The following is a 25,680-nucleotide window of genomic DNA, read 5'->3' on the forward strand; positions in this document are numbered from 1 at the left end:
CCAAGGTGAGCTCCTCTATTTCCTTCCACAATCACATAGATCTTTCTGAAAGCCAGCTCTTGGTTTAGTAGAGGGCTGCTCTCTTTCAAGGAGTCAAGTTTCATTGTTTAAACTTCTCTGATTAGGACGGCAATGTTAGAGTAGTTGATGGTGTATTAGTTTGCTGGGAAAGCCAAAATATACCATAGGCTGAATGGTTCAAATAACAGAAATCTATTTTCCCACAGTTCTGAGATTTGGAAGTCCAAGACCAAGGTGTCAGCAGTTTGGTTTCTCCTGAGGCTTCTTCCTTGGCTTACACACGGTCACCTTCGTGCTGTGCCGTGGTTTTTCCTCCATGTGTGCATCCTTGGTATAGCTTCATGTTTTCGGATTTCCTCCTCTTGGGAGGACATCCATCAGACTTAATTAGAGCCCACCCTAATGGTTTCATTTTAAGGTAATCACACCTTTAAACGCTCTCTCTATAAGTATAGTCACATTACTGGGAGTTAGTTAAAAATTTCAGAATTCCACACAGAAATTTTGGAGGGCACAGCACAGTCAATAAAATGGGAAAGTTCTTCTTTACTTCACCCTTCATCTGTCTGTTATCTCCACTTCTTGCAATACCTTTTCTGGAAGTCCATTTGGGCTGTTTCCAGAAATTAAAAGGGTGGGATCTGAAGTGGTTGCTTAAAAACCCCACATGATAAGTTCCTCCAGGACAAGGATCACTCCTTGTATTATGTTTTCTGCCAGAGTTTAGCACAGAGTAAGACACAGAATAGGTTCTCAGATTTTGCAGGATGATTACGTGATTAGAGGACATGTGAAGCAGAGGTATTTCTTTAAGTCCATCCACTTAGAAATATCTGTTTAATCTAATGTAGTACCTAATAGAGTATAGATTTTCAGGTTATGAATTTTGAAAAAAATCAACTTGCAATAAAATACATTTCAAATTCAGACACTATACATCAAATCTCATCTTTCTTAGATAAAGGACACTAGAGCCAAGTTGCAGAGTTCTGCTTCCTGCTCTGCCTCTCATGGGCTTTTGGTCCTTGGGAAGTTACTCAGCCTCTCTCAGGGTCTTTTGCCATTGGCAGAATGAGGGATGGAGCCTCAAATGACAATTAGGTTTCACATTGCATGCAGTTTTCAGCCAGTGGATATGATTTCCTAGAGGAATCTGAGATCATGTCCACATCCATCTTTGAAGAGTATCTTGAATAATTAGCCATGTCTACCAAATGCACATGAAGGAGGAGAGGTGGTATCAATGGGGATGTTTTTTGAGGTCACTCTAAGCAGTAAAGTTCTTTGAATTTGTGGTTTGGGAGAAAGTACTTCAGAAACTTGCAAGGCTCCATAGTCATCACCAAGAACATTTGCTTGCATTATACTGTTGATATGTAGGAGTGCTCACTGGCAGAGACTTCTGGTCAACCAAATGCTGGCTGAGTACATAGTATGCGACTTGATCTAAATTCAGGAAAACACGTACAGGGCGTAGGACTTCCATACGTAAATTTGTTAAATTGCATTGATGTAAAATGTGCAATTAAGAGGGTAATGAGAGTGATTGTCTCCAGGTGATGATTATGGATAAGTTTTACTTTCCCGTTTATGCTTTTTTGTACTTTTCAAATGTTCATGTATTGCTTTCATAAGCAGAAGAACAAAATTTTATTAAAAAAAATAACATCCTAGCAGGGTGAAAGAACAATGAAAAATTTCAAAGTTCAATTCATTTCAACACACACCCCTATTATTCCACAAACATTTATTTAACCTTTATAATACAAGCACTGTGAGGGTTATGAATAATGATGATCAAGATGGCGATCTGTTCACGGGATGAATGTTTCACAGAAGAGAAAGCTGTTGAACTAGGCTTCATAGAAAGAGTTAGCAACTGATGGAATATGGGAAATAGACCTTTCTGTCAAAGCAAACAGTACCTGTACCTGGGAAACGTAGTGTGTTATCAAGGAACTATGGAAGGTCAAGTTTATATGGTGGGAGGGATCCTATCTGGGAGAGGAGGGAGATGATTCCAATGGACAGATTGGGCCCAGCTTGCTGTGCTCATGGCCTCTATTTGGTGAACAGAGTGTAGCCAGTGCAGAGTTCTGAGCAGTGTCATAAGGCAGTGTATTGGCTTCTGGTTGGGTTGGAGGAAACTCATCAGGCTAGCACAGTAGTTTAGCTATAAGAGAATGTTGTCTAGGGATCCTAGGTTTTGAGAAAGGCCTTTCAAGATGGTGGATACTTCTGTGAGCACCAGACTTCTCTCCACTGTTCTTTTTTTTGGAGTAGAGTTGATTTACAATGCTGTTATTTTCAGGTGTACAGCACAGTGAATCAGTTAGACATATGCACATGTTGTTGTTCAGTTGCTAAGTCACGTCCAACTCTTTGCAACCACATGGACTGTACCACACCAGGCTCCTCTGTCCATACCCCTGTGGACAATATTCTAGCCAAGAATACTGGAGTCGGTTGCCATTTCCTTCTTAAGGGGCTCTTCCTGGATGAGGGGTTGAACCTGTGTCTCCTGCATTGGCAGGCAGATTTTTTTTACCACTGAGCCACCAGGGAAGCCCGTGTGTGTGTGTGTGTGTGCGTGTGTGTGTGTGTATGTATATATATTTTTGTATATACACATCCACTCTTTTTTTTTAAGATTCCTCTCCCATATAGGCCGTTACAGAGTATTAAGTAGAGTTCCCTGTGCTATACAGCAAGTTCTTATTGTTATCTATATTATGTAGTAGTGTGTTTATGTCACCCGCTTTTCTTAACTGTTATAGGTTAGGGACAACGAGCGGTTTCCCAGGTGGCTTAGGGAGAATAAGGTTTAAGCTATGTCACTAACATGGGACTTCCCAGGTGGCAGAATGGTAAAGAATTTGTCTGCCAACACCAGAGACACAAAAGACAAAGGTTCAGTCCCTGGGCTGGGAAGACTCCCTGGAGGAGGAAATGACAGCCCACTCCAATATTCATGCTTAGAGAACCCCATAGATAGAGGAGCCTGGTGGGCTACAGTCCATAGGGTCACAAAGAGTCAGACATGACTGAGTACAATTGAGTATGTCCAGTGGGTGAGGATAAAGGTTGCTAGACTTTTTGGAGTGAGACGACAATTTTACTGTTTTAATGTGGTGTCTTGTTAACCCACCTCTGCTTTCTCTGTCTAGCTTTTTTCTACTCCGTTATTGACATTTAGTTCATGTTCATTTTAGTTCTCAAGTGAACTAAATTACTTCTATATTATGAAACTCACATTTGAGATCATTAGAAATGTTCTGTAATGCTGTAAGCTAGTATCATGGGGCTGGTTAAGTCATATTTTTAAGGAAGAAAAAAAACACCAAGAAACTAGATGGCATGATAAGTTGAGATGGGCTATGTGTTCTTTAAATGGTCAGTCAGTAACCTTTAAACCCCATCCTAGGTGAAAAGCACAACTGTCTTATTGCAAATGTATGTGTCCATTTCTGATCACTGGGGGCGTCTCAGGAGTCTTCCCTTTTCTGAGCTTCTTTAGCATTCCCCAGGATTGGAAACGCTCACTCACAGGGCTTACGTGAGGCCAAATCAGAAAGTCAGTGTCCATTAGCACTTACAGAGAGGAAGCCAGGACTCTACTACTAAAGGAGGAATCTGATAACAAGATTATCTTTCTTGTATTAAAAACTTGAAGTCCTTTCTCCCAGAGTTCATTGCTGGTGGCTTTCTTTGTAGTCTGATAGTCAGTTCAAAAATGTGTCACTTCTGGTAAATGCATTCTTGATTGTGTGAACACATGAATCATTTTTTATCATAGAAAAGTCTTTAGGTGGGGTATTGATGTCAAGATTAACTCAGAGAAAATTGGCTGCAGTTAGGGCTGAATGATAGTGATCATTCTAAAAACTCATTAAGAGTCTGAAAAATGAATGTTTAGACTTTATCCTTGACCAAAACCCATTTGTCCCATAGTGAAACATGGTAGCTGAGGAATGACTGCTCAGCAAGCCTGAAGTGTAGGCGGGTCTTTCTTTATGAACCAGGCATGTTCTTGAAATTGTGTGTGTCAATCAGCTTTTTGTAAATGGAATCTTTTTTTTTTTCCATTAACTTACTCTATAATTTCAGCAATGTTTAACGTTCATTCCTGATTGATCTTGAGGTGGCAGTTAACCGCGAACATTCAGCCTCAGATTTTAATGCTTCTTCCTCAGTTTCGTGCTTTCTCTTTGCTCCCTTTCTTTCACCAGCTACTTAAGGAGCAAATAACTGTGAGTTAGGCACAGTAATAATAGGTGTTGGGAATGTAAATAAGAATGGCAGGTAAATAATTACCAAGCAAGAGGTAAGTGTAATATACCAAGGAGTGCGGGGAGGCCCATTTGAGCAGAGTGTCCCTGTCTGGGGTGGTGAGGGGAAGGCATAGATGTTACTCGAGCTGAGCGCTCAAGGAGATGAAGATGTGAGGGAGAGCTTGCTGTAATGCGTGCTGTGCCCTGCCACACCATGGTTCCTCAAGATAACTAGCATCAGAGCCTTGGTGGACTTTGGTGTTGAATGGTTCAAGTGTCAGTTGATGGTCTTTCCTTCTACATGGAGTGAATATTGGTGGAAAGTTCACAAAGCTTTGTTTCCCTAATCATCAGGAAAGTATTTTTCTCTCAAATTTCCTGTGAAGTACACTTGTGGAGTTTGTTATATGAACTGCCTTGTTTCAGGTTCAGTCTATAAGACTGGAACCTATTTTTCATGAAGCAGGGAACCCTGAAACAAAACAGAGAAAAAGAACATGAATATTTTAATCTCCAGTGGGAACCCTTAATATTTGACTAGCAACTTTCAGTTCAGTCGCTCAGTCGTGTCCGACTCTTTGCCATCCCATGGACTGCAGCACACCAGGCTTCCCTGTCCATCACCAACTCCCGGAGCTTGCTCAACCTTAAGAAATTACAAATTTTCCATGGCAAAGGACACTATATGTAATGTCAAAGGACAGTTGATGGGCTTCCCTTGTGGCTCAGCTGGTAAAGAATCCGCCTGCAATGGGGGAGGCCTGGGTTCAATCCCTGGGTTGGGAAGATGCCCTGGAGAAGGGAAAGGCTACCCATTCTAGTATTCTGGCTTGGGGAATCCCATGAACTATCGGGGTGGAGAAGAGTTGGACATGACTGAGTGATTTTCACTTCACTTCACTTCAAAGGACAATTGATAGACTGAGAAAAATGACACAGAAAACAAATTCTGGTATAACTGATATATAAAGAATTTCATCAAATTTATAAGGGAAAGATAAACAACCACATGGGAAAAAAAAGAAAAAGGACATAAGTAAGCAGTTCAAAGAAAAGATAATCCAAATGACTAATCAACACCTGAAATGATGCTAATAACCCAGAAAAATGCAGAATAAAGCCCTAAATCCCATTTTTCATCCATCAGATTGGCCAACTTTTAAGGGTCATAGCATCCAATACCTGTAAGAATGTGGAAGAGGAGGCATTCATGAGATTTCAGTGGAGGATTTAGTGCATTGCCGCAACCTTTAGGAGAATCAATACCAAAAATATGTATTCCTTTTGACTCTGTAAGCCCATTTTTAAGATGCTCACCTATTGAAATTAAAAGATCAGTTAATAAGAATATCATAGGCAAGAGAGTATTCAGCCCTGTTTTACAGCACAAAAGCAAATGGCAGTGGGGAGATCTGTGGAGTATTGCATAGTTGAGGTTCTGTATAAGCCTGTGCCCATGTGGTTGTGTGTTTTAATGAATTTGATCTATGTATTTGTCCTGGGGGGGAATTCCTAATGTTTTTTACATAAGATAAGCAAGCTACAGAGTAATGCGTATAGTGTGATCCTATTAAAAAAAATAGCAAAGTGCTGTATGTCAGTTTGCAAGTGCATGGAGAGCGGCAGGCAGGTACACACACGAGGGAGGCCATGAACATGGTGTAAACGCAGCGGGGTGGCGGTGGAGGTGAGGGGAAACTCAACGCTTTCTTCATGCATTTTTGTCTTGTTGGACTGTTACTTACTCCTAATGCTCATTGCTTTTGTAATTTCAAATTTCACAAGTACTAAAGATGAAGAACTGATGAGGGCACTTCTCCTCCTCCTGTCTGGCCATATTGCTGTTCAAACCAGCTAGAAAACGGTTCCATGAGGCCAAGTGAGGTGAAGGCCCTGCCTCCTCCCCGGGCCTTTAGTATCAGACCTAGAATAGAGCAGTATTGACACTACTTACTATCTGTTTTATTTTAGCCTCTCCTCTTCGAGGCCCTATCATTCATCCACTCATTCATGATTTCTTAGTTATCATTTAGAGACACACACACGCACGCACAATTGCCTGCTCTGTGTCAGACTTAACGCCTATCCTGGCTCTGAGCCCTGCTCATGTTCCAAGTGTCAGTGTGGCTTTTTCCAGTTCTGACCTGAGTCCTCTCAGGCCAGGCAGGCTAGCATCTTCTAGAATTGTCCTCGGGTAACTGGAAGGCCTGACTGGAAGGAGCCCAGTTGGTCACCCTCAGCTGGGCTGTGCTCTTTGGAGGCCTGCTGTCCAAGAACGAACAAACTCCACCCGAAACCACATCACAGGGGCACTTTCTCAGGCTCGGTGCCCAGGGCGGCAGAGAGCTGCCAGCCAGGTGCGTGACGCTTGGTTAATTAGGTGATTAGCGGCTGTCCCACGGCCCAAGCTGGGTGCTCATGAGTCTGGGCTGTCTCGGAGACAGACCTCTGGCTGAGAGTGGATGTCCTCTGCAGAGATCACTCATGTTTCAGGCCCCAGGATGACGGTTCTTTTGAGAATGTCTTATAGACCACTCGAACCCTCAGACGCTATCTCCCTTCTCAGTGGTTTTTTTTTTCCTTCTGGTGTATTATTTGTTTTGTCTTGATTCGTTGCACTTTCCAGTCTCCCTGACTGCATCTTAAGCTGCCTGAGGTCCAGGAGTGCCCCTATAACAGTTTCCTCACCCAGCCTCGTGCTTTGGGCCTGGGCAGTGCTCAGTGAGACCAGAGTTGCCTGGAGTGTATGTGGCTTCCGGGGAGCGTGTGGAGCTGTGTTCCCAGGGCCCGTCCCAGCCGGCAGGGCGGTGGAGAGGGACCTTTCATCGCAGGACCTCCTGCCGGCCCCTCATCTGGATGCTGTCCCTCAGAGTGAAGGGAACCCCTGAGTAGCTGAGGGGAAGAGGGAACACCTCCCCCACTACCCTGCAACACACACACATCCCAGGGGAAGAAGAGAAGGAGAAGCTGGCTCCTCGGCCTCCAGCAAGCATGCTGAGAGCTTACCTGTTAAAATGCCCTTTTATTGTCTCTCACGGCAAGCTGAATGTGGATTGTTGAGGAACCCTCAGTTTGACCGCTTTTTCTGATGAGTGGCTCTGGCCAGGCCTCGGGGGAGCCACCCAATCCACACAGCCTTTCCTAGGGCCTCCTGTCTGGCTCCCCAAAACCCAGGGAGATGAGATTCAGCCCAGGCTTCATGCGGTGATAGAAGACTGCTCCGTGGATCTCAGGACCCCACCGGAACTCAGACAGATGTCAATAGCAGCATGTCTGTCTGGGAGTCCTGAGGAGAGCTCATCTCCGTGTAGCCCCACGGACTTCAGACTGAACCAGAGTAGCCTTGAACTGAGTGAGCTGATGGAGTGCTAGAAGTTCCACGTTCTCCACCAGAGACGTCCTTTCTCAGCCTCTCTCCACCCTGCAGCCAATACAGGGATGTCACTGAGGACTATCATTAGCACAGAGCTAACCTGTGTCATGGCATGGAAAGAGCACGTTTGTGCATTTCCTCTTTCTCTTGTACCTAAGTTTCCAGAGGAGCCAATTAGAGTGGGTATAGTGTAACTCAGGAATACAGGATTGGGAATAAGGGAGCTAGTTTCTATTCCAAGCACTGTCACTGACTTTCTCTGTCACCTTAGTAGGAGATGGGCTGGAGGGAGCCTTCTTCTGGGATTGGCTGTCCCCCAGGAGCTCATGCCTCACTCCCAGGGAGGCTGGAAGGTCAGGTCAGCAACTCTTTACAGATGTGAGCTTTGTTTAATGTTTAATATTTAAAGAACTAATAATAGTAATAGTTCACATAACCTACTTCCCCAGTTTGATTTGTGTGGCCTGTTTTTACAGAGTTATTCTGTCAGAGGGATTTCTTTTTCTCAAGTTCCTTACTGGTGAGACTCTGTGCTCTGGTTATGAACCATGTATGTCAACATTGTGGAAATGAAATTCCTACCCCCTGGACCCAGGCGGATAGATTTGATTTAAGGCTCAATAGAAATGTAGTCTGTACAAGTCAAATATGTTTCTAGAGAATCTTCTGTCTTGAAGGTGCTTGAAGGAAACAAAGACATTCAAGTCACAGTCCCGTTTCTGAAAGAATGCCACTAATTCTATAAAGCTTCCAGGAGTCACATGGATGCTTACATAGCCTTTTGAGTTTGAAGACTTCATAAATGCTGTTATCAGTTCTTCCTTACTGAGCACTGCGATAGAGATCCTGTCTCAGACTGGGGTTTCTGGAAGGCAACTCTGCACTGGATTGCAGGCAGAATGTTGATCGGGGTGTGCTTTTGGGAGATAACAGCTGAGGAAGGGAGGGGTCCAAAGGCGGGCAGAGGAGAGGCTGGCCCACACCAGCTGAGCTAGGTGCCCCTTCGGAGGTGCAGGGCAGTGTCCAGCGATGGATGCAGCTGTGAGTTCTCAGGAAAGGGTGATCCTGGCAGCTGTGGGATGGGCTTGTCCTCTCCGAGGAGGGGAGCTGGCTAGAACAGAGGTCCCCAACCTTTTTTGGCATCAGGGAAGACAATTTTTCCACAGACCAGGGTTGGGGGGATGGTTTCAGGATGATTCAAGTGCATTACATTTATTGTGTGCTTTATTTCTATTCTTATAACATCAACTCCACCTCAGATCCTCAGGCATTAGATTCTGGAGTCTGAGGATCCCTGGTCTGGACCACAGGGCATCTGCGTTTCACATGCTTTCTGCCTGCCATCCCTTGAGCTGAGTGTCTTAGCCACATGGCTTCTAATCCAGCCATTTTAGAGATGAGGCAGCCAAAGGGCAGAAAAGCTAAGTAACGTGCCTACAATCCCACAGCTAATACCTGGTGGGGTGTGTGTTACCTATCAGACTATGCTTCTCACTTAATCTTCCCAGCACTGCTTCATGAGAGGGGTTATCACTCCCACTATGCAGGTTGAGAAGCTGAGGCACTGGGAGTTTAAATGATTTGCCCAGTGTCACAGAACTAAGAAGAGGTGAGGCTAGGGTCTTCCCATTACACTATAGCATCTCACAGGGCTAACCTGTCCAGTGAGAGATGCCCAATTCTGGCTGGAATAGGTACACAGCCCTTGAGTAACTTATGGACCACCAGTTCTCCCCTCTCCATTTTTGTGGACAGATTTGTGCCTTTCATTGTCTGTAAAGGAGCATGGTCTTTGAAGTCAGGCAGAGGTGAGTTCAAAACCCAGTGCTTTATGACCTGCATGTTCCTCAATTTCTCTGGGCTCGGTGTTCTCATCCATAAAAATGGATGTTGTAGTGATGCCTTAGTTGGGTCGTTATGAGGATTAGAAGGAGTTGGATGGGAGATATCTCGGCATATTTCTCCCTACTCTCCCTCCTGAAAAGGGTTCAGGGGCTGCACAGGGGTTTTCAGAGGGCAGATACCTTGAACAATAGTGGTGGTCTATTGATTCAGCATTTTCTCACCTGCTTTTTTCTCTCACGCAGAGACAAAGTGAGGCTAAGTCTTCCATGCAATTTGCTCAGAATTCTAACACTAGCTGTTAGTCTAATCATAACACAGTTCTTCTTGGAAACAAACATAGCAACAGCAATTATATCTTACTTTTAATGTCTAATTGGCTGTAAACTCGCTCTCCCGGAGTTATTTCCATCTAGCGTATGGAGTGTTGTGCGTTTTGCCTGTCTCAGTGTCCTCCTGCAGCCCCTGTCTTGCCTTTATTAGTGAAGTCAGTTGGATGTATGATTGCCTTGCGGTGCGCTGGCAGCTCCAGCCATTCCCAGCAAAGTGCTGAGATGCTCCTGAGAGCCTCTGCTCCTGACTAGCCCCTTGCTCTCCCTCCTGAACCCCTGGCCTTGTGTCTTCATATGAACTCTGTTCCATGTCTCCTTCCACTTTTGGTCTCCTGCCCTGGCTTCTGGAGTAATCCTTCCCTGGTCTGTGAGCCCTGTTTCCTCATGCCCTCCTCTGCTTCTGCGCCTGCAGCATGGCGGGCTCTCTCCCTCTCCTCTTAAGCTACTCATCATTTTTCACAGTGAGTCCTGCAGGGCGGCAGAGCCATCCTAGCCAGGCTGTGTGACGCTGTGAGCCAGGGTGCGGAGGAGCAAACCCACACGGTTGTGTCTTCACTTCCTGTTGGGCTGGTCATTGCCCTTAGGAAGAATGAGCCTTTCCAGGAGTCCAGCTGGGGGCCAGAGCCTATGTGGGGAGCTACTTCCATAAGCTTTCTCCTCACTGTGTTTTTCCAGCTTGCTGAAGCCCTTCTGCAGGGCTCAGGCCTCAGCGTAGGTGTGTCTGCTGCCTGGTCATCCTGGGGAGGGGAGGGTTGGGAAGGTGCTGGACCTGTTGCTGTGGCAACACGTGGCTGTGATCATGAACCCATTTCATTCCCAGCAGATTTTGGCATGAATCAGTCTCTCCTTCTCACCCACCTTCTTTCTCCTCCCTCTTCATCTCTCCCCACACCCTTCTGTCATCTTCCCTCCTCCCCACTCAACCTCAGACTTTCCTCAGATCTCTCTCTTTTTTTTTTTTTTTTTTCTTTTCCACTCCTGGATACAGCAGCATAGCAACTGAGGCTACCCATGGCAGACTTCTTCTTCTTCTTTTTTTTTTTTTCTCTAGACCATTAGTTTCCAAACTTTAGAGGCATAGTCTGAAAAGCTTGTTAAAATACAAATGGCCGAGTGCTGAGCTTCATTTGGAGGGTTCTGATCGGAAGGTCTGCCCTGGAACACAAGAACATGCATTTCCAGCAAGGCCCCCCAAAGCTGCTGATGCTGGAGGACCAGGGACCACCCTTGAGAACCACTGTTCTGACTGTGTTTATCCAATTTGAGTTAGTTGTAGCTGGAATGTTCCTTTACATTTCTATTCTAAAAGATTTGATTAGCTCATTCACCCACTCATACAACAGACACGGATTGAGCAGTAGTCAGAGTCCTGTAGCAGGCATGCTATACATTGAACCACAAAACCCTGTCCTCCAGGATTTCACAGATTTGTACAGGGGACTGACAAGTAAATAATCATTATGTGGTGTGATAAATATTACAATCCCCTGCAAATGATAAGAGGCTTAGAAGTAGGCACCAGTCTCCTTGTACAAGGCAAGTAAAATATTTAGATGAGACAGATATAAATAATAGTGATTCATTCATTCTTTCTCCCCCCATTTTCAAGGGTTAAAGGGAACGGAACTTAACCTATTTAAATAACATTAATACGTAGTAAGTGTGGAGCATTTTCTGTGTTTCAGTTTTCAGACAGCTGACGTGGTCCTCCCCTCACTTACTGTGCAGCCTCAGGCAGGTTAGCCAACAGCTCTGTGCCTCAGTTTCCTTATCAGAGAAAAAGGCTATGCTACTAGTATCTGCTTCAAAAGATTCTTGAGAAAATTAAGTGTGCACCTTTGGGCAAAACATTACATTGAAATTGCTCCCAAAAGTGTTGACTCTTATTATTGATGTTGTGGGACCTCACGTTGAATATCAAGAGAGTTTGTCTTAGGAAATATATACTCTTCAGACTAAATACATGGCCAGGGTTTAAGCCAAGCAGTTGGTTTGGGGCTAGCTCTGAATATGCAAATTAGAGGATCTCAGAACTAGTTGGAAAAGCCCTTGGGGCACTGGAGGGCCCTGTCTGGGTGATCAGGGTATTGGTTCATCCAGAAAGGGTAAGAGAAGGGCCTTGAAGGATGGCCGAAATTTTTCACAATGTATTTCTTCATCTTTGAAAAGATGAGTGGGGGGTTTCAGGTGGAGGCGTAATGAATTTCCAGCTGAAAAAGCATCTCTACCCGACAAAGCTTAGGAGGACAGAACACAGAACTCCCCATGTGGGATCTAGAGAGTTTCAAGCTTAGCTTTCACACTGAGAGAACCAGGGCCACCTTCCCTGAGACATGCTCTCTTCCCCGTCACCTTCATACCCTCTGGCCACTGCAGAGAGACTGTGTTTTTTTGCTGCTTTCCCAAAGAGGCTGCTCTCTCCCCTCTTAGTTCCCTCCCCCTCAACCCCCTCACCATCTACTGAGAGATGTGTTTCTCTCTTCCATTAAGTTGGCCAAATGTTCTTTTGGGTTATTCCACAAAGTGTTACGGAAAACCCAAACAAACTTTTTGGCCAACCCAATAGTTTCCCAATCAGGAAGAGTTCCCCTAATCTCTGCCTGGGGTCCTGTAGGAACCACAGTCCACATTCAAGTCTCTATTTTCCACCTCCCTCAAACCCAGTTTTACAGCTGAAACTATAGCTGGATGTGATGGCAGATCTGCCAGTTTTGTTTTTAATTCTTTCCTGAGTTCATCAGAGATGAGAGTGATAGAGCCTTTCTTCTTCTGAAGAGTATTGGAGGATGAAGTCCTTCAGTAGCCAGATATACCTGGGAAGGGCTTATTAAGTGATAATCCCTGATAAACCCGCTCTAGGCAACCTGTGACTCTGCCCTCTTAGTGATAAAAGAAACCTCTGGACATTTAATTAACTCTTTAAGAAATCCTCTTTCTCATCACCTTTTCTTTTCTCTCTTTTGCTTGTCTTAGATTTAATCAGAGTCGTGTGCTGTGCTGTGCTTAGTCGCTCAGTCGTGACACATTCAGCGTATCAACTTACTCATTTTTTATTCACTCTGAATAAAGTACCCACTGGGAACTAACTTGGGTTCTGAGGCATATAGACAGAAAAAGAAGACCTTCTCCTTGTTCTTGGGGAGTGTCAACTCTTGTAGAGAAAGGCATACCAGCAAGCCATGAGTATGGGACAGAGTTGAGTGACGTGGTAGCCTTGTGTGCAGAGAGTGAAGAGAATGACTGACTCTGGGAGGGTTTCTGGGGGAAGGTAACCTTTAAACAGAGGCTTTCCAGGAGGAAAAGGCAGAGAAGGTATCCTACGCAGTGGGAACTATATGACCAAAAGCACAGAGCTGTGAAAGAAAGTGGCATGTGAGATAATTGTAAGAATCTCGGTGTGGCCATGTGACTTGGTTATACAAGGAGGCGGGGGCTGTGAGATGAGCCAGAGAGGTTGGGCTGGGGTCTCTCGTGGTGGGAGATTTGGCATGGGCAGCCTTTGGAGGGTTTTAAGCAGAAGAAAGACAGGTTGGAGAGATGTTGACAGATGAGAGATGTTGGTTAGAAATGACGACTTTGCCCTCCTCTCAAGACTGAAGCCAGCCGTGGCTGGCAGTCACTTGTCCTTCTTAACAAGATCACCCTGGCAACAGAGTGACTGTTGCACTACTGGCCAGGGAACTCTCTCTGACAGTCTTCCAACCTTATCAGACAGCTAGGGCAGAGAAGAAATCATCGCATTAAGGTGTTTTTCAAAGTTGTAGAAACAATATAATATTCAGATAGGATTTCACTATGCAATTGATGAGAAACTTTTTTTTTTTTTTGCTGGCACTGCTGTTGTAAATACCTGAATTCATAGCTTTGTTCTGATATGTTCCATGTTAAAATTTTTTATTTCTCTTTCTCTCCCCCTGCCCCCCCATACAAGAGGCAACACCATGTCATGTCTTAAGAGCAAGTCAAACATGGGTTTGGATTTTGGTTCTATAATATACGACAATGGGGCCTTGGGCGAGTCCTCAGGTTTTATGAGCCTGGGTTTTGTTTTGTTTCTAAAACATGACATTACAGTTGCAGCTCCTCTTACATGTGGTTGGTATGCACCTGGCTCAGTGTTCAGGGTAGACTAGATGCTTAATGAATGGAAGCCTTGATTCTTTTTCTTTCTCAATTACATTGGAGCCTTAGGGTATAAGTCACAGGAAAATGTGGAGATAAAAGTGTTTTAATCGGGTCTTCTTGGTATATACTTAGTACCTCCAGAAATAGGTTTCACTGGGTCCATGTTGGATTTGCCATCCAAAAGCTCATATGCAGTCTTGTATGAGTCACCCAACATGGTTGATTTCAGTACATTCCACCCTAATGTACAGCAGTGAAAGTTGTGCAAAGAATGGTAAAGACCAAAAAAGTTATTTTTTCCAGTGGTTACCAGATTGGGGAAGCAGTGAACATTATTGCTTTATTATCTGTATTCTGTTTCAACCTTGCTACTCCCCTAAGCCAGTAGGAATGCTCAGTTGGAGTGCACCCTGTGTATCTTTGGGGAAAGAGAAGAACCGCTAAGATGAGTCCTAGGAGGGCAGTAGCGATCAAAAGATGAGAAAAGGGAAGGTTTCAGGGAAAAGACCAGAGAATTCAAGTCCATCAGATAGAGGAGAACCACAGTGAGGAATCTGGGTCTGAGTGGGAAGGGACCCCACATCTGTTGTCTGATGTAGGCACCTACTCAAGTGAGGAATTCCCTCCTCAGTGTCCCTGACAGATGGTGTCTGGCACAGTGATTCCTATTCTTTTTCACATCATGGCACACATAGAAAATAACATTTGTCTAACACTGGGGTGAGTGGACAAAGCTGCTCACAAGTGGAGGGGACCAGCCCTGGGGACTCAGGCTGAGCCAGGCTCTGCCAATGGCCATGGGAGGTGAGTGGGGTGATGTTTTGGGGCCACGTGCAGCCCAGCATTCTTGGAGAAACTCTGATTGAGCAGGACAGATCAGACTTAAGAACCTCACCTACATACTCTCAGACCCCTGGGTAATAAATAGGCATATTTATCCCACGATAAATAAATCAAGGGACTGAGCATTTCATTATCCCCATTACCAGCACCAGTGCAGAGCCATTGAGCATGTTTTTAAGAGCTATGTCTTAAAGTCAGAAGATACAAAGACATCAAAGCTATGATATCTTGCTTTCAAGCCGTTCTTACCAAGGATTAAGAGTGGTTCCTGTGGCCACAAAATAAATGAAAGTAACTGGCCTGGGGCTTCTTCAGGGAACCAGCTGGGCTTACCAGCCTTACATAGTGTTTGACACGCAGTCGTTAATTAAAACATGGATGTTGGATGATAAATTAATTTACCTGCTCAGAAGGCATTATGGAGGGAATGAAAACCACTAAAAATGATTATGCTTGAAGCTCTTTGCTTGAGTGTCTGCTCTTATGTGCTGTACTGAATATTTGAGTTAGCTAAGTGTACTTGCTGTGTGTCAACAGAGATGCCATTTTACAGGTGATATATTTATTTCCAGAAAAGGAAACTCATATAGGCCCATGAGGCAGAAGAATGGTAGTAGTGTTAAAATCTGCTAGTTAATAGCGTTACTGAGAATCTCTTTGTTTGTAGGCATTAGTAGAGTAGATAAAGGATGTAGTTCTGTTGATAAGAACCAGTCAACCCTAATGGAAAGGGAGGACTAATATGTGAGAGAAACAGAACACATATAAAGAGGGTCTGTAAACAAGTACAAATAAAACCCAAGTGCAGCCCTTAATGCTCTATTTTCAATTATAGGCATTTATGCTCATGACTTAGCCTCCTTATGGATACCAAGGCCCTCAAGGACTGTTTTCCTTTCTCATTCATCATGTACAGAGTACACACTCAAAAATGTTGAATGAATATGCATGCTGCTACAGGGTGCACCTAAGTGCTGGGAAATTCTAGAGAAAAGTCGAGTGATGTGCTTCAGGGAATCCTTCTGGAGACTGAGCGGGCTTAGTATGAGGGAACGCATGACTTGGCAGAGAGGGAAGGTAGAAGGAAGGAAAAGCTCTAGGGTAGTGAGCAAATCCAAACATTTACACCCCCATTCAGGGTCTTCCAGGACCTGCTTCTTTCTCTTTTTTTTTTTTTTTAAATATTTATTTACTTATTTTTGGCCATGCTGAGTCTTCACTGTTACACTTGGGCTTTTCTCTATTTGCAATGAGTGGCGGCTACTCTCTCATTGTGGTGCATAGACTTCTCATTGTGGCATCTTCTCTTGTCGCGGAGCACAGGCTTCGTGGCCCCACGGCATGTGAGATCTTCCCGGACCAGGGATTGAACCTGTGTCCCCTACTTTGCCGGAGAAGGCAATGGTACCCCACTCCAGTACTCTTGCCTGGAAAATCCCATGGATGGAGGAGCCTGGTGGGCTGAAGTCCATGGGGTTGCTATAAGTCAGACATGACTGAGCGACTTCACTTTCATTTTTCACTTATATGCATTGGAGGAGGAAATGGCAACCCACTCCAGTGTTCTTGCCTGGAGAATCCCAGGGATGGGGGAGCCTGGTGGGCTGCCATCTATGGGGTCGCACAGAGTCGGACACGACTGAAGCGACTTAGCAGCAGCAACAGCCCCTGCTTTGCGAGATGGATTCTTAACCACTGGTCTGCCAGGGAAGCCTGGACCTGCTCCTGTCCATCTTGCCTTACTCGCTGCTCCCCACAACTACTCTTTGCGGCCTCATCATTCCCACTTGTTTCCCTCTCTTCGACTGTCTTCCTCCATTGATGGGCCAATCTACATCCTTGTCCTACTTCAAGTCCAGGTGAAGGCACAGCCCCAGGATGCCTTTCAGGACATCTCCAGCCTCACTCCTTTTCATGAAATCTGATAGCCATGTTCATAGCTCCATTCTCTGAACCTTCAGAAGTAAGATATCATCAATGGTGTCCAACTTCAGGGAGCTTCCAAGGGAGAGCAGGAGGCTAGACTACCTACGTACAAATGACCAGAGGGAGTAGGACCATATATTTAATCTCAATACTAAATGATGTGGGGGAGAATAGAAGGGCTGTGCCAGGTAGCCTGGGGGTCAGAAGTCCTAGCTGTGCTTCTGTAATCAACTGGGGAGTATCTTTCAGAAATCAGCTTTTTGATATTTGGTTCTTCATTCATAAAGTAAGGGGCTTGTACAAGATGCTGTTCTTCCTTCTAAACTTCAAGATGATGAAAGGTACAGAATTCATGTTAGACGAATGGGAAATAGAGATGTTTAACTGGAGGGGACAGGGGACTCATGGAAATGCAGCAAATGATTGTAACCAGAAGGACTGACCTCTGAGGACTGTGGGATAGATCAGAGAACCAGCCAGGGACTGCTTGAAGACCTGTTGCCCTGTGTCATCAGTATAGTCTTTCTAAACTACACAAAACTCTCACAATGCAGAGGGTCTGTCAAGCCTCATGCACCCTTTGTCCCTGGGCTTTAAAGGGAAGGTCTGCTGAGACTCACGTCTTCTCTCATTCTCTGAGCTCTTCTAGTGCTTGAGTTTCTTGCAAGAATACATTCAGTCTCTGGTCAACCAGCCGTGTATACTGGGTAGAAGGGTGATGTGTGTTAGCTGATCATCATAAGAAACAACCTCTTTATTCATTTGTTTATTTTTGGCTGTGCTGCATGCAGCATGTGGGATCTTAGCTTTCCAACCAGGGATCGATCCCTGTACCCCCTGCACTGGAAGCTCAGAGTCTTAACCAGTGGACCACGAGGGAAGTATCCTCATTCATTTCCTCTCTGAGTGGCTGACTTGGCCAACGTACATATGGCAGCATCAGAAAAGCATACTCACCTTTTCTCAGAGGTGAGCAGCATCTCAACCTGGATGGCTCACTGTGTGGTCAACTGCCCAGCTCCCAGTGACCCCAGGGAAGCTGACCTCCCCAGCACCCTGCTGCAGTTGCCTGGCAGGAGGACCTTCCCTTCTCTCTGGCTATTTCCCTACAGTACTCTTTATGTTTTCTCTGACCATGAATACAAAGCAAAACCCACTAGTTACTGCAGAAAAAGCTGCAAAGTATAGAAAAGGATAAAAATATTTTAAAATAAAATCACTGATTTCTACCCCTGCCCAGTTACCATTTTCCAGTGTTTTGCCACAAAGGTTTCTCTAAAAACCCATATATGACCCTGAACCGTATAAACAACCTATACAGTTTTATTTGGGGAAAATCTAAAAACTCTTTATTATAGAAAATTTCATGTGTACACACAAGTAGAAAGAACAGGATATTGAGCCCCCGTGGAACCCAATCCCGGCTTCAACCAATACAAGATCTTGAACAGATCTGTTCTCTCCATTTTGGGCTTTTGGGCCAGTGATCAGAAAGGGAGGAGACAACAAACCTCACATAACAATGGTATTGGAATCATTAGGATTTACCGAAGCGTTCTTCAGCACAGCCGGCCCCGAGCAGTGTGGGTGTGAAGGCGCTCACTTGCGTGGACAAGGTCATGGCAGCCTTCCTGGTCAGATGCAGCACTGCTCATCCGCCCTCACTTTGACATTTACTTGCGTCCTCTTCCCAGGCGTGTGGATGGATTTTCACAAATACGTCCATACCTGTCTGCCCAGCCCCAGTGGTGATCACCACCCACGTCCAGGGTGGGGCAGTGCTTGCTGGTCGGTGATACTACGCAGAGCTCCCGAGGGTGGCCTTGCTGGCATCATACTGCTGCCTGTGAACATGGGTGGGAGAGTGGATTTTTCTGGCTGTCCTCCTGGGCCCACTGGTCCTGCTCTGTTTTTCCACTGGTCAGAGAAGAGGAAGAATAAGTGGTGAAATGCCCAGTAGGAAGTCCCCCTGGAGGTACTTTTGCATGTGGGCTAAGGCACTGCCGAATTCTCAGTGACAGGCGCTGGCAGTCCAGGCAAGAGGAGAAAGTGGCCGCTGGCCATCAAATCTGGGGGTCTGAAAAGGACCAGAATGCGTGGAAAGGCTTGATTACTAATCTCAGGCCCTTGGCTCAGCCAGATGCTGCCTTTGGAGCTTGTTTGTATGGGGAGGCTTAGCATATTTATTAAATACACTCAGGGGTCTGACACATAATGAAATGCTTTGCCTCCAGGACTGACAGGTTCCACCTCCCTGCTGGGTGGCAGCAGGTGGCTGAGTTTCACTCGGGCTCTCTGTCCTCACTCTTTCCACCTGCTCCCCCGACCCTGCTTTCTTGCCTGGGGTCTGAGAGATACAGCTCTTACCTTCTGGCTGCCAGGCCCTAGCGTTGGCGTTCTTCTTTATTGTGGCTCTGCCCTAGAAGGTGGTGATAGAGTGGGTAGGATTGCTATCAAGAGACCAAGTGAGATAATGGACAGTCAGGCATCCTCAAGAAGTTGACCCTATGTGGCTCTAGATTGTGTCCCCGTTACTTTGCTTGTCCAGACCTTCGTTACCTTCCTCCTCTGCCAAATGATGGATTGGGTAGTGTGTTCCTGTAATCTACTTAGATGGTGGCTAGAATTCCTGGTACACGTGGTCCACAGGCCTTACCTTGCTTAGTGGTCGTACGCTGTACATTGTACTTCCTTTCCCTAAAACGTGACTGTGGTCAAGGGGCAGTGGCTCTGCCTTTAGAAACATCATCTACTATCCATCTGGGTGGCTCAGGGGCAGAGTGTTACTGCTTTGTGAGGTTGGTCAAACCCTGATGAGATAACGATTTAATGCCTTAAATCAGATTCCCTATAAACTGTCTTTGGGACAGAGATTTTTGTGGCAATGATTTTACTGATGGACTTCTTGCAGGGAGACCCCGAACTGGTAGGAGGGAAGGTGAATAGGTCAGGAGAAAATACTAGACAGAGATGTGGTTGTACACGTTTTAGCCTGAGTCTGATCCCCAAGGCAGCTCTGGAGTGAACTGCACCACAGAGGCTGTCCCATGCAGAGGGGAAGGGGTTGGGCCCGTGACATCCCCACATCAGTGAGCTGTTGGTTCCAGGTCACAGCCCCCATGGATAGGCACAAACTCCCAGATGAGGAGGGTCTGTCAGCCGGGGGCCGATGTCTCAGGAGGATCCAGGTGTGAGCCATTAGCAGCCAAAACTCAGAGCTGCTGAGGACGCTGGTCCATCTGCTCTAAAGGAGACCACTGGGGACAGCACAGACTCTGCCACGTCCAGGCCAGTGAGAGCTCAGCAGGGAGAGAGTTCTTCCAAATGTAAGTCCCTGTGAGGGAATGTGGATGGCTCAGGACATTGAGAGAAATGTGAGATATGATTTCTTAACTAGGCCAGTGTAATTGATGGGTATAGAAGTCAGGAGAACATTACATTTGAGGAGGAGATGGTTTCTAGGAAGGGATGTGAGGGAAGCCTGGTTTTATCTGGATGCTGGCTGCACAGTTATATACACTTTGAAAAAATCCACTAAGGATGGTGCCCTTATGATTTATGAATGTTTCAGTACAACATCCACCCAGGTGCCTGGGGGCTGCTGCTGCAAAGAGGCAGGAGTTCGGTATCAGCGTTCCCTGCCCTCATTTTTCTTCTCTTGTGTCCCCTACCTCTTGGCACTTCATAATCTTTTTTTTTTTTTTTTTAATTGAAGTGTAGCTGATTTACAACATGTTAGTTTCAGGTCCACAACACAGCAGTTCGGTTACACACACACACATCTATCCATTCTTTTTCAGATTATTTTTCCTTACAGGTTATCACAAAACATTGAATAGAGTTCCCTTTGCTATATAGTAGGTCCCTGTCAGTTATCTATTTTATATATTATTTTATATGTAGTAATGTGTATATGGTAATCTGAAGCTTCTAATTTATCCCACTATCCCCCTTTCCTCTTTGGTAAGCATAAGCTGGTTTATTATGACTGTGAGCACTTCTTAATTTAAACCTTCTCCTCCTCTACCTTTCCCCTCCATGATAAACCTTTCCTCTGCCTTTCTAACCTCCGCTGCCTTTGCCAAGGTAGTTTCTTAGACTCATGTGATGCTTTACTCTGAAAGCTTCAGCAAATCCTTTGCTGACTTCCTGAACCAGATCAGACGCACCTGCAGGTCAGCTGCTGGTGTGGTCCTTCATCACCCTCCCCTCAGTTTAAAGTTGAACAGGCCGTGTGAGCTCACTTATTTAATGGGGGTCTCCCCATTATACTACTTCATGTGGATCAGGACCTGGTACTGTTCTGTCCATCATTCATCCCCAGTATCTAGGAGAGTATCTGTCGCGCAGTATTAATACATGGTCCACACATTTGTCGTACAACACACGACTTCTGGCGCTGAAACATGGCCTTCAAGTCTCTCGGGATGAAAAGGAGGTGTTCACTTGGTGCTGGAATGAAGTGCGGGCCCAGAGGAGGCCAGCAAGCTGGCAGTGCTGGGTGCCCAGGTATCATACCATCAGGGAAGGTGGAATTGTGGAATTGTGGAATTTTCTTTGATCTCTGCCCCTTTCCTTTACTCCCCTCTTGCCCTCTCTGAATTTTCTCTCCCTGGTGTGGTCAGCAGAGGCCTTGGACTTTTTTCTTTGGCCTCACCATGTGGCATGCAAGATCTTAGTTCCCTGACAAGGGATTGAACTTGTGGTCCCTGCAGTGGAAGTGTGGCGTCTTCACCACTGGACCACCGGGGAAGTCCCCTTGGCCAGATGTTTTTGCTGAGATGAATGGCTTGGCCTCTTTGACAGCCCAGGACTGCTGCTGCAGCCATCCCTTGACTTGAGTTCAGTTGGTAATTCCAAAGGCCAGAGTCTCTCAGCCAGCAGTTCTCAATAGCAAGCCGTTTTGGCCCCCTGGGATGTTTGGCAGTTCTGGAGCCACTTTATGCTGCCACAACTGGGAAAAATGCTGTTGGCATCTAATAGGTAGAAACCAGGGATCCTGCAAACATAGTGCACAGCACAGCCTCCTCCTCCCCAACCCAGCCTTGACTCATCCAGCCCAAGATACTAGTGACGCACTGGCCAAGAAACCCTGCTGGGGGCCAGGCTGGGGCTTGCCTGCTGGCGCCTCCAGCCTGGGAAGCAGGTGTATCCGAGAGACCTTTTTTTTTTTTTTCTCCTGAAAGGACCCTTTTTTCCCCTGAAAAAAAACCCATATTTTCCCAGTCCCAACTCATCAACCTCCCAACTCTGCAGCCATGTGTCATTCAGCCTCCCTGGTGGAAGCTGCTCTGTGAAAGGTGTGGCTGTCCAAAAGGAGGCTCTTCAGCCTGTTTTCCACAGAGCCCTGTGGAACCCTGATGGAGACCTGCTTCCAACTACAGAGGCTAGCCCTGCCTTCGGCCTTGCGCCAGGAAAACCATGGGATCCCCTGCCTCCTGCCATCCCATCCCATCTTTCTCCCCAGTCTGGCTTCTCCCACCCCTGCCCTCCACCATCTCCCCCATCCCCCGGAGATTAATGTGATAATTGCCATGTGTGCCTGTTTACCCAGGGAGTGGGTGGGCTCACCACCCCCAGTCAGGCAGGTTCCCAAAGGAACACATTCCCACCTGCTACCTGCTGAGCGCTCCCTGTGCAGGTGGGCCGCCACCCCCAGTGCTTTCTCTGTCTGTCATCACCCCCGCCCTGCACACGTGTGCGTGTGTGTGTCACTCAGGGAAACGGGAGGTGAGAGAGATGGAGGCCGGCCAGCCTGTCGAGTCTAGGGGCTTGACTGGGTCAGTGGGAGGAGACTCAACATCTTAAATAAGAGGACATTGCTCCAAAGAAAAGCTCTCTTCGGTACTGCCTGCCACAGAGTAGGTGTTCCATGAATGGTGGGGAAGGAGGAGGCTGGAATGCACTGTCAAGCCTTCTTTTCAAGGAGAGGCTGGTTTATACTTTAGCTGCTCCACAATACTAGGCTGGGCAGGGAAGCTTCCACCGTGAGACTCGCCTGGAACCAGAAATGGGTGGACCGTGTTGGGAAAGGTCTTTCTCTCAATCTTGCATGGAGTACTTAGGGTGACTGTTCGGTCCCTGAGGGAAGAATCAGTAGGGAGAATGAAGTGATGCTCCACACCCAAGGTGCTTGGGATCACAGAAGCTGGGCGGGTGGGGGAGGTGGGTACCGGGGGACAGAAGGGAAGGGGAGATGCTTCCTCTGACGTAGGCAGCCCCTCCGCTCTCCCACCGCCTGCTGTGCCACAGACAGGCATGCCCACCCCGAGAGGGAGCACAGTCACAACTCTGGAGCTGAACTGGCAACTTTGTGCTCGGTGCTCCTGACTCCCACCTCGTATGGTGTCAGGGCACTTGCTGCCTTCAGAGTTGTCGAGTGCTTTTTTCTTCTTCCATCTCAAAAGATATTGCAGTAGTTGTCTCTCCTACACTGGACAATTTTAAGGTTGTAATAATGATGAATCAGAAAGAGATTGAAACTCTAATTAGCATCAGAAAGAACCTTGCCATTTTGGAGGAGGGAGGCGTGAAGTCCTAAGCTTGCCCACTTCCTGCTGAGGTTTGCTCCCTTGCCCTAGTGGACCTGTCATTGGTCCACTGACAAGCAGGGGAGGTGAGATTGTGAGGCCACCTGGACAGGAATGATGGGAGGGGAAGAGCTAAGAGGAAACGAGGGAGAGGAGGAAGGTGTAGCGAGGGTGCAGCGGGTCTATTAAAAGGTTTGTGAATAATCTAGGGGAGCTGTCGGGCTGCTTTCTCCAGAAGAACCTTTTAAGCTGTCAGTCATCCTTAATAAGCCCCTAGGGCATGGTGCTGGGGTCCTCCCAGATATTCATTTTCTCCTTCTCTTTTCTTTCTCCTCCTCTTCTCATCCCACAGACTCCAATACCATGGTGGATGACTTTTTCAAATGCAATTCAGATAAAGCTTGGGGAGAATATCAGAATGAATTTATTTTTGGCATATTTTAAACCCGAGAATCATTTTACTCAAATCGTGGTCATTTACTGGTTAGCTGAGCACCTATGTGTGCCAAACACTTTGTCAGGTGCCAGGTACAGAAATGAGTGGACAGTGAAGGCTCTTGCCTTAATGTAGGTTAAAGCAAAACCAAAACATTCTCACAACACACTGAGTATTTTAGAGAAGAGTTAGAAAGCATATCCCAGACTCTGGGCCTGTGAAGGGGAGTCCTTCTATCCCTGTATTTCATGGGCTGTATTGTCTGATATCTTAGTAGGTTTCTGTTGAAAAGGAGGTTTGTAATCAAGGAAGCATATGAAATGATGGAGGAAACAACTTGAATACTGTTTCTTTGGGGTGGGTCTTCTCTCAAGCTAATGCAAAAATAAAATCTGCTGTGTTTCCTGAGTTTCTTTGATTCAGAAGCTCATTTTCCTCCAAACATGTGAGCATCATACAGATCACTAGCTATAAGACCACAATTTGAAAATTATTCTTCACTCTGCAACATCTTTGGCAAATAGTTACCCGACTGAAATTGCTCTCACCATTCTCAAGATATAGCACAGTCACTCCTGGGACCAAAGAGAGCTTAAAAGCCACAATTTCATCATTGCTATTGCTGACACCAACTAATGCTTATTGGCACTTGAGCCCTGATTAGGGTACTAGGAGCAGACTGAGTTCTTGCTGCCAAAGAGTACTAAGGATGGGGGTGACTGTCTAAGCCACAGAGTTGTTGAAAAAACACTTGCTCCTTGGAAGAAAAGTTATGACCAGCCTAGACAGCATATTAAAAAGCAGAGACATTACTTTGCCAACAAGGGACCATCTAGTCAAAGCTATGGTTTTTCCAGTAGTCATGTATGGACATGAGAGTTGGACTATAAAGAAAGCTTAGCACTGAAAAATTGATGCTTTTGAACTGTGGTATTGAAGAAGACTCTTGAGAGTCCCTTGGACTGCAAGGAGATCCTACCAGTCCATCCTAAAGGAAATCAGTCCTGAATATTCATTGGAAGGACTGATGCTGAAGCTGAAACTCCAATACTTTGGCCACCTGATGTGAAGATCTGACTCATATGAAAAGACCCTGATGCTGGGAAAGATGGAAGGTGGGAGGAGAAGGGGATGACAAGGGATGAGATGTTTGGATGGCATCACCGACTTGCTGGACATGAGTTTGAGTGAACTCTGGGAGTTGGTGATGGACAGGGAGACCTGGCGTACTGCAGTCCATGGGGTCGCAAAGAGTCGGACACGACTGAGTAACTGAATTGAACTGATGTCCGTTCAAACTCCCTGTAGCCCTTGGCATCTAGTTCTTTTGCATCTTCCTTCTGATACCAGGAGTGGTTTCCTCTAAGGTCTGGCCCTCATCTTCTTTGTTTGCATTTGACTCACCAGACCTGTTAAACCAAAACACTGGCTCTTGAATACTGAAATTGGCAGGTCTCTGCTTCTGTTCATTTAGTTCAGAAGGTGTTTGTTTTTAACTCTTATTCTGCTTCATTTGCAAACATACCTCTCTCAGTAGTGTAGGGGCAAGACCAAGAGACAAGTTTGGTGAAAGAGATTGCTTTAGAAGCTGTTTTTTAATGGAAAAATCTATTGTGCAGTGATAGTTGCCATCATCAGTGGGAGGCTGTATTTTATAGGCTGACATATTTGATTGGGAAGCAGAAGGAAAATGAGATAATTTGGGGGAAAAACAGAATGTCATAGAAGTCCACAGGAAGCAGGAAGATGATGAATCAAAATATGTTGGCAAAGTGAGAGGGAGAAAAAGGTACATCAGGGACAGGAAACACTTTGCCATAGAAATTCTGAGTTCGGATCTTCATTTTGCTAATTTAGTGTGCAAATTTTAGGTATGGCGTTTGATTTGGATGGCCTGGCCTTGTTTCTCCAGTGAATTGGGAATAAAATATCTTTCCATAAACTGTTGAGTTTCAAACAAGTATTAAAGTTTGTGTGTGAG

The 25,680-nt window shown here is 45.8% G+C and overlaps 1 protein-coding gene across 3 annotated transcripts in view; it reads left to right on the top strand.

The window, feature by feature from the left end:
• Positions 1-25,680, top strand: part of CACNA1E (calcium voltage-gated channel subunit alpha1 E) — a 337,992-nt gene that overhangs the window by 144,579 nt on the left and 167,733 nt on the right. The window lies entirely within an intron of this gene.

Source organism: Bos taurus, chromosome 16 (genome assembly GCF_002263795.3).
Source record: "Bos taurus isolate L1 Dominette 01449 registration number 42190680 breed Hereford chromosome 16, ARS-UCD2.0, whole genome shotgun sequence".
NCBI lineage: Eukaryota > Metazoa > Chordata > Mammalia > Artiodactyla > Bovidae > Bos > Bos taurus.